Raw genomic sequence first — 14,100 nt, 5'->3', positions numbered from 1 at the left:
GCAATATGCACAATGGAATAGAGCAAGAGAGTCTAGGACAAGGAAGATAAGGGTGAAAATTACAGCAATAATGATAAGAATTAATAGCTATTGAACACTCACTATGAGTCAGTCATTGCGCTAATACTCTACAGATTATCATTTAATACTCAAAAATCCTTAAAGGTGGTAACTTTTACTATGCTTGTTTTTCAAATATGGATGGATGGTCAATTATTCCAGATATGGATCAATGTTAGCCTTAAAAATCCTGTGTTTCAGGGAGTCCCCCAGTCTATTGCAAACCAAGATTGAATTCACCCAGGAGCAAAGAACTAGCATATAGGGAAGCTAAAATTTAAGGCAATCTGACTTTGAAACATGTGTATCTTTGGGCAAGCTACTTAATTTTTTATGCTTTATTTTAAACAAGAGGAGATTGAAGATAACATCAGTTTACAAGAACATTGAAGAACGTTTTAATGATGAAAACAAAATTATGTGACCCACAGGAATGCTTAGGCCACTGTGTGGCACATCAAAAGTGCTTAGCACGTGTTAGCCACTTTATTCATATCTGTACTATAGACAGAATGGAGACAGTCAACTAAGGGTTCAGTTTTATTTTTGTGTGGAGAGTTGTGTACTGTTGCTATTTGTAACTTAACAGTCTGACTAGATAGTAGCTATTAATTTAGGAAGAACTTGAAAAGGAATAGATTTATTTGGAAAAAATAAGATTTGTGCTTAAAATACTGAATTTGAAGTGCAAAGTTCTCAATTTGTATTCTTAGTCTATTCCAGCCTGTAAACAGCAGGAATTAGCTGCAGGTGGACAAATTTTCATAATCCTGAGTTATGGGAATTTAACACTAATCCGAACGGACTTTTGCTATTGTGTTGACAACTGGTGTGATAAGTTGACATTTTATATATTGACTTATTTTCATATATATATGATATATATATTACCCAATATATATATTACCCAATATATATTATACCCAATATATGTATGTATGTATGTGTATATATATATATATAACCCAATAATGAGGCAGAGGAAGAAAAAGAAATTAGAAAGAGGAATGAGTATGTCCTCACAGGCAGCTGTCACTCAAAGAAAACTTTCAGTATCAGCACTCAGCTGTAATTATTCCCATAGTGCTTTAGAGCTCATGATAAACAGGTATCTTATTTGATTACCAAATATGTCTCAGTAGCTGATACCTGTGTGCTAAAAATAACTCTGAAATAGAAGTCAATGAAGCTAAAGTTGTGAAAAGAGTAATTCAGAGAGCTGAAGATTCCTTTTCTGAAAGGAATGCATGCTGGTAAATTCAGAAGTTTAGCAACCATAATCATGTAAATGTTTCTCTTCGGATTGAATTTTTCCTTGATGATAATTTTGTTAGTTTGGTAGTCTATTTCAAAGGCTATAGTACACATATTCAGGTCAATACAGCAACCATGTCTGTGTACCTACTATGTGTTAGACACTGATTTAAGTGCTGTGAATTAAAAATTATCAAAAAAAAAATTAAGGATTCCTGTTTCCTATTCAGACCCTGTTAAAAGGTTCAGAAAGGCACAAGATAATTATAATTCAAGGGAATAACAAGCCAAGTAGACGGTTGGGAGGTACACAAGCAAAATAATCATCTTCTGTTCAAAATGGTTTTCTCAGTGATGGTACCACAATTCAGTCATTCATTCATCCAAACTGGAAGCCTGGTTTCTTTCCCTCATTCTCCACTTAAAATTAATTAACATTCTTTATCTCCACTATATTTCAGTGCCACTTTTGCTTCATACTGGTATCACTGTCCACAAGAAGAATTATATTTGCCTCTGGCCTCATCTCAATCCTGCACATAACATATACATCTGATTATGGGGTGTCGCCTGCTTAAAATCCTGTATTTCATCTCTGTATTAATTATATAGTTTTAGTCTAGTATATAATCAAACATGGATTAATTAATGTATGAAAACAGTGAAAGAATGAATCTATTCCCTACTGGGCTACCTGGGCTCATCTTTGACTTTCCTGCAAATAGCAGGTCATCTAGCCCAGCAGAGCTACTGGCCTTATGAATATGCTATGGTCTCAGATGTCTTCTCTGGGCTATTGCTCCTCTGCTCGGTTTCCCCTTTCAATTACATTCATATTGTGGGGTCTTCTTCACCTTCCTTAACAGTACTCAAGGAGATTTAAAATACTCCTTCCCCTGCTCTACATGCATTATGTCTAATACTTTTGTGGTTATAGTTATGCTGTTAGTCTTGGAAACTCTTAAATTGACCGTGATTAACTTGAAGGCATGAAATTCATTGTTTATCTTTTTTGCTTTAATTCCTCATGTCATCTTTGAAACATGATAAGTTACCTTTATTTGTTGATTATTAAAGGCATGAATAAAGTGGGGGAAGTAATATAGAAGTACTACTGTGTTCATAATAGTAAAATAATTTAGGCCTGAGTTTACTTATTTGTGAAATACAGGTTTTTGTACATATATACACACATTGAGAGAGACAGAGAGAGAGATATTAACAGCATTTGCTAGAAAGAAAAAGAGAGAGAGATCTTAATAGTATATGCTAAATTATGGTAGTCAAAATGAGGACAGAGATGAATAAATGTAAAAGCTGTTATTAGGTATTTTCTTATGTGCATGTAGTGTTTTAAATTATATTCATGTATCAATTCAATTCATATTTACAATCACTTTACTAGTGATAGATAATCACAATTACTTTTATTCTCATTTTATAGAATTGAAAAAGAATCACAGAGAAGGTACACAGTTCAGTCATGAGTCTGTGCTCAAAACAAGACTGAAATCCAGGAACTCTGCTTTAGAGACATCTGCTCCTCACCTTTAACAACTATACGTGGAATTTGCCTATTTAAAAAAAAAAGCAGGAGAGGGAAGAAGAGAGGCGAATATTGGCAATATTCAACTGCATATTCATATTTTGGTGGTGTTCTAAAACATTTTGTACTCTTGACTCAACATTTCTTAAACTGCTACTAAAATTCAAGACTGTTTCAGAGGAATAGTTAGAATGGTGTCTTCAAATATTTCCTACCGACAATTTAACTGTATATTTAAAGGTTCATAGAAATGTCTAAAAGAAAATCATAAAAGCTCCAAAACAAAACTTAATAGAAATAAACAGACAAACCTCATACAATGAAAGAACAAATTATCACTAAGTATGAGAAAACATCCAACTGGATTTTAATAAAAATGCAAATTAAAACAGCAATATGATAGCAATACCCATCTTTCCTAAACTACATCTTCTAGTGTTTTCTAGTCCCTTCGTTGCTCTCTGCATCCCCGCCATAAACTTTATTATTGTTTCTTAAGTACGGTCTTGGGTACTTTATCTTCTTCTACACAGTTCCCTTGGGAGATTTTATTTTCTCACTCATGGTTGCAAGTAAATGTTAGAGTCCACAAATTTTATCCCCAGCCCTGGCATATTCTCTGAGGTGCAGATTCATGTTTAACACTGTTGTCCCCCCAAGGAAAGTAAAGACCAAAAAGTGTTATAAAGCCATGGTGTGAAGCCAGCACAAAGTTAACTGAGTACTTCTTCTCAATAGTGTCCTCCTGACCAGGCCTCTAACCTGGTACATCGTCCAGGGGGCATCCGTGAATTCTAAGCTTATTTTTTTTTTAATACATCATTACAGCTAGGCATACACAAGATCTGTCCTAAGTGTTTTAGGGCATTTTGGTAAGTCATCTTTTCCTATTTATTCTCTGAATGGATATGGTTTTCTCCCCCCTCCCCACCACTTATTAGGATTCTAAAATAAAATTTTAAGGCCATGCTGGTTTATGCATATGCTGATTATTAGGCTATTTCTAAACTCCAAATGTATCCATCTGCTTTGAGTATAACAAAATATCGACTCTGTGTTGGGTGCTTGGGCTGGGATTATACACACTCAATTTATCCATTGTTAGCGGGCTTTCAATGAGGTTCCACAGATAAGGGTACTAGAGAGCAGATGGAAAGGCAGAGAAGAGGAGAGGCTACTTGCTGCATCCTTGTGTTTTATTGCTCAGTGAAGCTCCAGTATGGACTTTCTCTTCAGGAGTTGCCATTCACTCAAATCTTCCAACGCAGCACTTCCCAAAACAACCTCATTTTGCCTTCTTAGATGTGCCAGAACCAGATGAGTGATGCCTCCTCCACAGACCTCTGATTCCAAGATCTTTGGGAGCCCTTCAATGAGCCCCTGGGCTCTAACAGACCCAAATCCTTCTCTTTGTTTCTCCAGCTGAATGGGTGGGAGATGCAATTATTTCCTGTATGACAATTCAGTGTTTCATTTTATCTGCCTTACGCATCTGTTTAAGTAATGCTCTGTTTGTTCCTTCTGTGGAAACACCTAGTGTGGTTTTTGTGTTTGTTCCTAACTGGATCCTGACTGATAAACTGTATTCACAGATTCCTTTCCAAAATCTTCTGCATAAATAAATAAGAGTGTTCCCTCAGAGGAAACAGAATTCATTTATTAAGCATAGTTTGAGCACCGTGCAAACGTTAATCACAGAGTTAAGTGCTAGGGATACTTAAGTACCAGGATAAGTAAAAATAGTTTCTATAGAATATAACAGTCTGGCAGAAGAGAAAAGAAAAGCCATTAAAATAGAATATGCCCATAAATTAATATTTTAGTTTACAATAATGGATACTGGATACATATCAGGACATATTTCTAAGTATGGCGGGAGTTTAGGATAAGGAATATGTGTTGAGAGGTAAGAGGAAACACATCCCATAAATATTTGTATTCCCAATAGTTTTCTAAAGGCTATAAGAAACAGTATGGTGGTGAATCTTAATTGTATCCCTTAGAAAAATCTCTTTGGCAACAGTGCAGAATGGTTAGAAAGGAGGCAAAGCTGAAACCTCAGTGACCAATTAGGGAGGTTTGGCAACCCAGCCAGTAAGACACCACCAGCAGCTGAATGAAAGGAGTGACAGCTAAAAGTGGGAGAGGGAGATCGAGCCCAGACTTATTACCAATATAAGACAGGACAAATCAGCCTGTGAGGAATCTCCAATCTAGTTCACCTGATTTAAATTTCTGGAAACTTTCTCAAATATAATTAATAATTCAAAAAAATTGTTTTTAATGTTTTATTTATTTCTAGGAGAGAGAGAGAGAGACAGCGTGAGCAGGGAAGGGTCAGAGAGAGAGGGAGTCACAGACTGAAACAGGCTCCAGGCTCTGAGCTGGCAGTCAGCACTGAGCCCGACGCGGGGCTCGAACCCACGAACCGCGAGATCATGACCTAAGCGAAAGTCGGACGCTTAACCGACTAAGCCACCCAGGCGCCCCTCAAATATAATTAATAATTCAAAAGTCATTACTAAGTGCCAATTTTCCCCAAATTACTACTTACAGGACATTATTACCTATGATTTACAGGCACCTGAAAATTAATATGATCAATATGAAACTCATTGTGTTTCTTCAAATATGTTTTTATCAGAACCCTCATCCTGTTGAATTATGCTCCCATCTCTAAAGGTCAGGTACCTCCTCTTTGCCTCATTCCACTCACCCAGGTTCCTCAGTTTTCTCCTTCAAATCGGCTGCCCTTCATCTCTACTTCTATTGGGGTCTTGTGTCAATCACTCCTCAGAGGTGAAGTATGGACCATTTTAGTAATATAACTATTTCCTTCACTTTTCTTGTTAAACCTCTCCTTAGATCCTTGAAATTTAATCCATAGCACAAATCTGAACAGATGATTACTTTGCTTAGAAACTTTTGTCGTTCGACTGACCCCTGCATCAATTTTCCTAAATTATCTATTCTTTGTCAATGTGCAGCTATTGTAATTTCTTAGTATTTGTATCCTCACTTTTGTCCCTCCGTACCTATCTACATGCTGTTCCATCTCTGCAAAGTGTCTGTTCCTTGTTCTTATCATAACTCATACTTATTTGCTCTCAAAAACTCATATCAATATCACATCCTTTGTGAAAATATAACGTTTAGCAATTGTTTTATTCTTGTGTGAGTGTCTGTAATAAGTTTGCTGAATAGAATCACTAGGTTTATGAGAACTGTAATATAGACGCATAGGAATTTCCCCTTTACTATAACTGTCTGACTCTGATAGTCCTAAATCGTCTACACTTCAGCATGTGGCACTAATGTTAAGGAAAAAATATTTTTTCAAACAAGGAAAACACTAACCACCCTCCCCCAAAAAGATGAAGGATTCAAGTGAACAAGTCATTGAAGAAATATAAGCTAACAATAATAAAAAGTGATTGATCATTAACATGAATTAAATAAATGTTAGGTAAAGCAAAACTTTAATAATATTTTGACTATCAAGTTATGATTTCTTGTAAACCCTAACAATCAATGCTAATGAGGGCTGTGTGAAATTGAAATGGTCTTAATACAACATTCCTGTAAGTTTAAACTGGTAAAATATTTCTTGGGAGTAACTTAGCCATATATAGCTATCTAAAAATATAATATTTTGCAAAAGTATTGTCACATATAGGAGTCTAAGAGATCATTCAACTATATAGTCCGAGATGCTTGTTATGCTAATATTTATGACAGCAAAAATAGAAGACAAATATTCCCCAGTAATAAAGGGATGTTTAAACACACTGTTACAATGAACTATATTGGAAATTTAAAATATATTAATAAATACTTTTTGGCTACCCTAATGCAAATAAAATAAAGAGATATAAATCTGAATACCAAGAACAGTTATAAGAATACTAAAGTTATCTATTTGTAAATGGGCAAAAATAAAATAGGAGAGATGATTACAAAATAGTAGGACAAGTTACCTCTTGGTGGTGAGAGTATGGATACCTTTTCCTTTATGCTTATACATCTTGTAAATTTTTCAGATATATCTTCTTCACAAATTTATCTTACTTCCTTTAACAATGTAGCCATTTGGTTATTTAATTAATGTTTTTGTTTGTTTGTTTTGTTGTTGTTTTTAGCCTGCCAGACTATAAACTGCAAGGGAACATGCATTTTCTTTTTCATTCTTCATTGTATTCCCCAGAAACTACTATGTGAGGGGCATTATTAGTATGTTAAATATTTGTTTAATAAATGAATAATTAGTACTTTAAAAAGAGTTTTCCTTCTTCAATAGTGATGAATTTATTCTAATGAAACTTAAGCTTCATAGCCCTGGATTTGCTCAAGTCTCTCAAAAACCCAAAAGGGACTTTAGTAATTTTCTTTTTTATAATTTTTTTCTCTTAAAGTGAATTTCCCCCAAAAGAATAAACTTGAAGATTTAAAAGCCTAGAACTGTCTCTGCTCCTTGAATGTTTTTTATTCTCATAAACTTTCACATATCTTAATATTTTATTTTATACAACACTCTGTAATTCCTAAATATGTTGTATAAATGGATTTTTTGCAGTTACAGCTTGATTATTCTATGACAACTATTTAATTGTATTTCTCTTTCTACAAGTATCTAGAAAAACATTTTAGTTTACCTGTAGTGATAAATTCATACCAGTTGTACCAAATAAGGAGAAAATCTCCTAAAATAATTTGACAACTTATTGAAGAGAAACATCTATTTTTGAAGTCAAGAAACATTGTGCAAGCTTGGCATTTATCTATGGAGACAAAATTTGGATCTATTTCTAGCTGAAAGAGCTGACTGCCTGGAAAAGGCCTGAGGGAAGAAGGGAGAAGTAATCTTCTGAGATTTGCCTTTTTTTCTTTTTCCTTTTTGGCTTATTTATTTGACTTCAGATTGTAGGACTTCAAGACACTGTTTTCTTGCTACATCACATATTTTCCAAAGCATTTTGTCTCTGAGCAGCACACATCAAAGGCAACATGAAAATATAAAGCATTCCTTGGGCAAGATGGAACTTTTATTTGGTGACTTATTTATAAGTTAAAAGTAATTGCTCCAAATATAAATTTGTTTGACTCACATATTACACAAGTAATTTAAAAATCTTTTGGAAGGTTATTATTCATGCACTTTGGTTTTGAAATTGGATGTGTTAGCAAATAGTAGTTGGTTTTCATTGTCAGTTGGAAACTGGCAGGTTATTCTTCATCAGCAAGTTGTAGGAACATTAGGCTTAGATTAAGATCTGTTCAGTAAAAGGCATTTACAGTGGTACCCCTTTTTCTAATGATTTCTCCTCCTCCTAAGTTAAGAAGGAGAGAAAACATACAAGCATTTTTATATGTAAATACTCCAATACATTTAGGAAAATATATTTCAGAGATAGATTCAGCGATGATCTAATTTGAGAAAGTTAAGAATGCGATAACTAGAACTGAACTGGCAAAATACATGTTTGGTAAATTAAAGTGCAGTAAAATAAACCCATGAAAATATACCTTTCAAAAAAAAAGGTGAAATGACAACTTTCATAGAAATACCAAAATGAATACATGTTAAAGATATATATTTTTTTACTAATTAATCAATGAGGGAACCAAGTACATACTATAACTGATTAAAAAGAGAAGCCTTCAGGGGTGCCTGGGTGGCTCAGTCAGTTAAGCATCTGACTTCAGCTCAGGTCATGATCTCCCAGTTTGTGGGTTTGAGCCCCACATTGGGCTCTGTGCTGACAGCCCAGAGACTGGAGCCTGCTTCAGATTCTGTGTCTTCCTCTCTCTCTGCCCCTCCCCTGTTCACGCTCTGTCTATCCCTGTTTCTTAATAATAAATAAATGTTAAAAAATTAAAAAAAGAGAGAGTCCCTCAAAGAATACATACACTTGTAGATCAAGAATATTGAAATGAATATGGAATATGCAAATAAAGAGAAAAGTGGAAAGTCCGTGGAACATGTACTAGAAAGGGCTGAATTTGCATTGCTGTTAGTTTTCTACAACTTGTAGAGTTGAAAAATACCTTCCATAGAATAGTAGTTGTTATGTCCGAATCGCGAGTCCCCAGAGACTTCCAAGGAGCTGGCACCGATGCAAGTACAAAAGCGTCTTTATTACAAGCTCGAGCAGGGGCTCACCCATCTCCTGGCGCAGCAGCAGCAAAGTGGAGCCCCGAACAGTGGCGAGCAGGGTTTTTATGGGGTAAGGGCGGGGGTGTTACCGTGCACACGTTGTACGTTTTGCATCATTACATAAACACCAATCATAATCGTACAATACCCATAGTAACAGTTTTGACCATTCAGTATCTGCGAGGCATCCATTACTTTTGGCAGGACCCAATCATGACCTTTGAGAATCTTTTGAAAATGACCAATTACGAGGTGGGCTCAGAGGATCTACGTGGGGTTTATGCAAGTGGTGAATGATTGGCTATTTTGTACAAAGTAACTACCTGCAGTTACCAGCCCTGACTCGTCTCCAAGACCACAGGAATGTTACACATTTCTTTTGATTGGCAGATCTGAGGGCGGTCCGAAGGTGGCTTCAGCTGAGGCTTTTCCTGGAACTGGGACTATGTGCAGCCTGAGGTTGTTTCTAATGGAGGACTTAATTTCAGGCTCCTCATAGTCAGATAAAATGGAAGAATGTACCGTAGTGTACAAATAATGCATAATTTTCCATTGATGGACAAATTTTTCTTCATGTATAGGGCCACTAAAGTATAAAGTCATTGTTTCCTGTTTTATAGCTATGAGATAAATCTAATCTTTGTTCAATAGAATAAAATACACAAAGGTTATATTATTAGAATGATCCTAAGTTAAATTAAAATGTTATTCAATTACAGAGGAAGTGGAACATTTGAAGATACAGAATTACTGCAAAGTTCTTTCATAACCACATCCTTTCCATCTTGATTTCTGGAACCTGATCTATTTAGGAGCTGATGCTAAATACTTGGAAAGTATTCCTAATCAGGTTTTCTTCCTTATGCTACACATCTAATCTATCACCTACTCGTACGTTACCTTCACTGTTTAAACACAACCAGTTCACTCCATTTTTATTGCCTTTAACCTAGACCAAACTTGTATCATTTATATTTCATCTTGAGTATTGTAATAGCTTTCTTACTGGCATTCTTGCATTTGCTTTGATCTAACTCTATTCTTGTATCCACAAAACACTTAGAATGTGTGTGTGTGTGTGTGTGTGCGCACTCCTAATTCTCAGAAAACCTTTTATTACCAAGAGGGAATAGCAGGTTGATATTTTTTTCATTCTAGGCAAAAGAAAATATTAGCTTGGTTTGTTTACCTGAATGGATTCATGTTCATTATAATTTACTTCTTCTTCTAATGATTATACTTATATGTTCCTTGTGTAGGAAAAAATGGCCCCTTTTCATTGGCTCAGAATGATTTTTAAATGTACATGAAATATTATTATTATCTTTCTTAAAACCTAATGAAAACACATAGTTCTTTAGAGAATGGAATACAAATTCCTTTTATCTTTTTACACTGCAACTTGGGGCATACTTCACTTCTTTTGATTCTTTTAAAGCAGGATTTCTCAAGCTTGGCCCCTTATGAGCGGTTGTCTTGTTCACTCGGGGATTTTAATAGCATTACTAGCCTCTATCTACAACACAACAGCATCACTAACACACACACGCACGTGTGCACGCACACACAAAATGTCTCCTGCCATTTGTTAACCAAATGTGCCCCAGAGGGCAATATTTCCCCTGGTTGGGAACCATAGCTTTAAAGCACCAAACTTTCTTGCCCCTGGATATTCCCATATGAGTTTCCTCTGTAAGCAAGGCTCTTTAGGTTTCATGCATAGTTGGCTTTTCTTATTCTGGTACTTTTTTTTTTCCTTTTCTTATCCATTAACTCTAAAAGTATTATCCACCCTTTAACTCTCAGGATTAAACACTATACTTTCATTCATACAACATTACAATATGTAATTAGATATGTATTTATTTAACATCTGCTTCCTCAACTACAGTATAGCTCCAAGCAAAGGTAAAATATTCCAGTTTGGTTCACTATTGTAGAGTTAGATCTGGACACAGGATTGACACAGAGGAGGCACTATAAACATATATTTTAAATGCCTAGATGAAAACTGAGATTGATCTCTCTACTCATAAATTGGGACCTTCACATTACACCATAGTTGGAAGTTTTTAAAAGGCTAATTGTGCTTAGCAAACTGGTGATTTCAAGAATAAATGCCTATGTAAGCTTTATGCCTTTAGCAGAGAACACCAATTTTCACACAACTAATCATTACTATGACTATGACTATGACTATAATCATTTCCATACTGGATATTCTAGAGGAGGCAGAAAAACATAGAATTCTATGTTATTTAGAGGCATGCTTTTTTTGTATCACACCTATTTGCTTATTTGTTTGTTTTATTCCCTGAGTAATTTATTTGTTTAAATTGCAATTTAGATGATCATTTTAAAGATAAAGTGTTTTAGGAAATCTTTCACAAAAGCATGCACATTTTGGTTTCACGCATGCTCCTCATGTTTATTCTTTACAAAATACCTGTTTTGGAATTTTTTCAACTAAGAAAGCCTTTGAAAGTACTGAATAAATACCTTTTGGTGGATAAATCATTACTCAAAACAGTTTGCCATAATAATTTTGTGTTGAAAGCTTTATTGCATATATAAAGAGACTGAATCCCAGTATAGATCTCACAGCTAGTTAGCAGATTTCGGCTGATATGTAAGTGATTGCACTCCAAGTCTGGTGCTTTTCCAAATAACAGAGTTCCTATCCTTTGTAAAAATACATATTTTGTATGTTTTATAAAAATTGTATAACAGAAATTAAAGTAGAAAAATTTATTTGAAATAAAAATGTAGTCCAAATGAACTAAAAATTCAGTTTCTGACACCTGAACATCACACGAAAACTTTCAGTTCAAATTACAATGTTTGTTTTCTAATCTTACTTTTGATTTATCAACATTGCCTAAAAAGCAGTAAGAAATAAATAAATCAGTTTTTCAGATATTTCATAGGTGGAAATAATGTCTTATTTGTATATATACTGAGATAATTTATTCTTTCCTGTATTTTAAAAAACATACAAAGTTAATGAAGGTAGACTTTCATTTAATGCAGATATCTTTAAACTGATATCAATGATTGTTTCAAAATGTTATTTCTTATATATTAATTGACTTAATATAGCAAAGCCAAATATAATATCATGGGAAGGCAGAATTTGCCACTTACCATTAAAGACACTGTACTTCCCCCATTGGTTGAATATTCAATGTGGTAAATTTGAAACAAAATATATTTATTAGCTATGAATATCACTGTCATGAAAATATTAATAACTAAGAAAGTAATTTTAAAGCACATATTTACTTTGAAAGTTTATTCATTTAGAGAGAGGGAAAGTGGGGGAGGGCAGAGAGAGATAAAGAGAGAGAGAGAGAGAGAGAGAGAATCCCAAGCAGGCTCCAGACTGTCAGCACAGATCCAAATGTAGAGCTAGATATCAGGAACAGTGAGATCATGACCGGAGAAGAAATCATGAGTTAGATTCAGTCTGGGCCACCCAGGCACCCCAACATATATTTATTTTCAAATACTCCCCTTACACTAAGAAAAATATATTCAAATATTAAGTGTCAATAGTTAACATTAAAGAAAATATTTTATTTATGCATTAGAAATTTTTACCAGTAAACTGTATGTCTCAAAGGCTATTTGAAAGTGTTTTTATAATACTATGAGAAGCTACTTATTGACATTCATATCCTGCCTTTAAAAAATAATTAAATTTCATCTTCTTTGTTCAAATGTACTTAATTGTAAATGTCCATAATAATGAAAGGCATCGAATCATCTTCTAAAAAGATGGTATTGAGTTAGTCTTAAATAAAATATGTATCACTACATGAAATGTCTTATTTATATTTTAAAATTATGTTGGTTTTAAAGTACTTTCAAATAAGCTTATATAATTATATGTACAATACAATAAATTACAAAATCTTATTCATTTTTACTTTAACATGAGGTTATAATACCTCCAATAACCAAATAATTAAGAACATGTTAAAACAAAAGTAAGATTTACAACTTACCCAACAAAATAACATTCTTAATGAGGTGTTACTTACATGTCTTCTCAGCATGGTAAAAAATAATTGCACCTAAATCAATATAGGACTGCAGTCAAGGCAAATATAAGAAGCACATCTACGGATCTTTGAAGTTTTGGCTGTATGAAGACAACCAAATGATCAGATAAACATAACTGGACACCCTAACTTAAATAAAGCCCACTATACATAACTTACTAAATAATGGAAGTATAATTTTTGAAAAGTTAAACGCCAACACACACACTGAAATATAGAATATACACATGTCAAAATTTTATCTCATTAAGGAGGAAACAATCACATGGTTAAGGTGGTTCAGAAACCATTTGAAGTGCTGAAAATTTATGGTTACTGAAGAAAAAATGTTGAAATAAGATTGCAAGATTGGATATAGAACTGGCTAATATCCCACAAGAAACTATCACTTTTGAGAGTATCTTTTCTACTAGACAGAAAATAAATGTTTCTTATTCAGACAAAACCAACAATTTAACAGATGATTTCATAGACTATATTTTTTGTTTGCTAATTGAATAAATAAAAGTTACATTTACACAGATAGATAATCTTTGGGCATGCATCTTTGATAATGTTCCAGTATGGCATCAAAAGAGCATACAACCATCTTTTGCCTTACCCCTAAATTTTGGAAAAATGTTTTGTATTAAAATAAAGTTAATTATATGTGACTCTACCAATCTTAAGTTTCCTTAACCTAAGTAATTCATGAAGACCCTTACCTTAGTTATGATTAAATGTGGCTTGCCCTTGTTTCATTTCCAAGTTCTTCTAATTCTTATGTAAGCCATTTTAATAATATTCTATTCTTATATAAGACATTATTATATCATGTTGGCAGATTTTTTAATTTGTCTCATTAATACTAATTGCTAAATATACTATTTAGTTTAGTCCAAGAACAGTTTTTCCTCTTTTCTTTTTTTTTGTTTTGTTTTTTTGTTTTGTTTTTATGTTTTTTAATGGTTTCTATTGGCTTTAGAGCTAAGGAGGTTTGTTTCTTCTGCTACTCTTTGCAAAGTATTTATTGATAGCTTCTT

General features: G+C 33.9%; 1 protein-coding gene across 3 annotated transcripts in view; it reads left to right on the top strand.

Annotated features, from left to right (window-relative positions):
- CSMD3 (CUB and Sushi multiple domains 3) overlaps positions 1–14,100 on the top strand; it is a 1,194,711-nt gene that overhangs the window by 66,079 nt on the left and 1,114,532 nt on the right. The window lies entirely within an intron of this gene.

Source organism: Crocuta crocuta, unplaced genomic scaffold (assembly GCF_008692635.1).
Source record: "Crocuta crocuta isolate KB4526 unplaced genomic scaffold, BGI_CrCroc_1.0 scaffold479, whole genome shotgun sequence".
In the NCBI taxonomy this organism is placed as follows: domain Eukaryota; kingdom Metazoa; phylum Chordata; class Mammalia; order Carnivora; family Hyaenidae; genus Crocuta; species Crocuta crocuta.
This window is presented reverse-complemented; position numbering and strand designations above follow the sequence as displayed.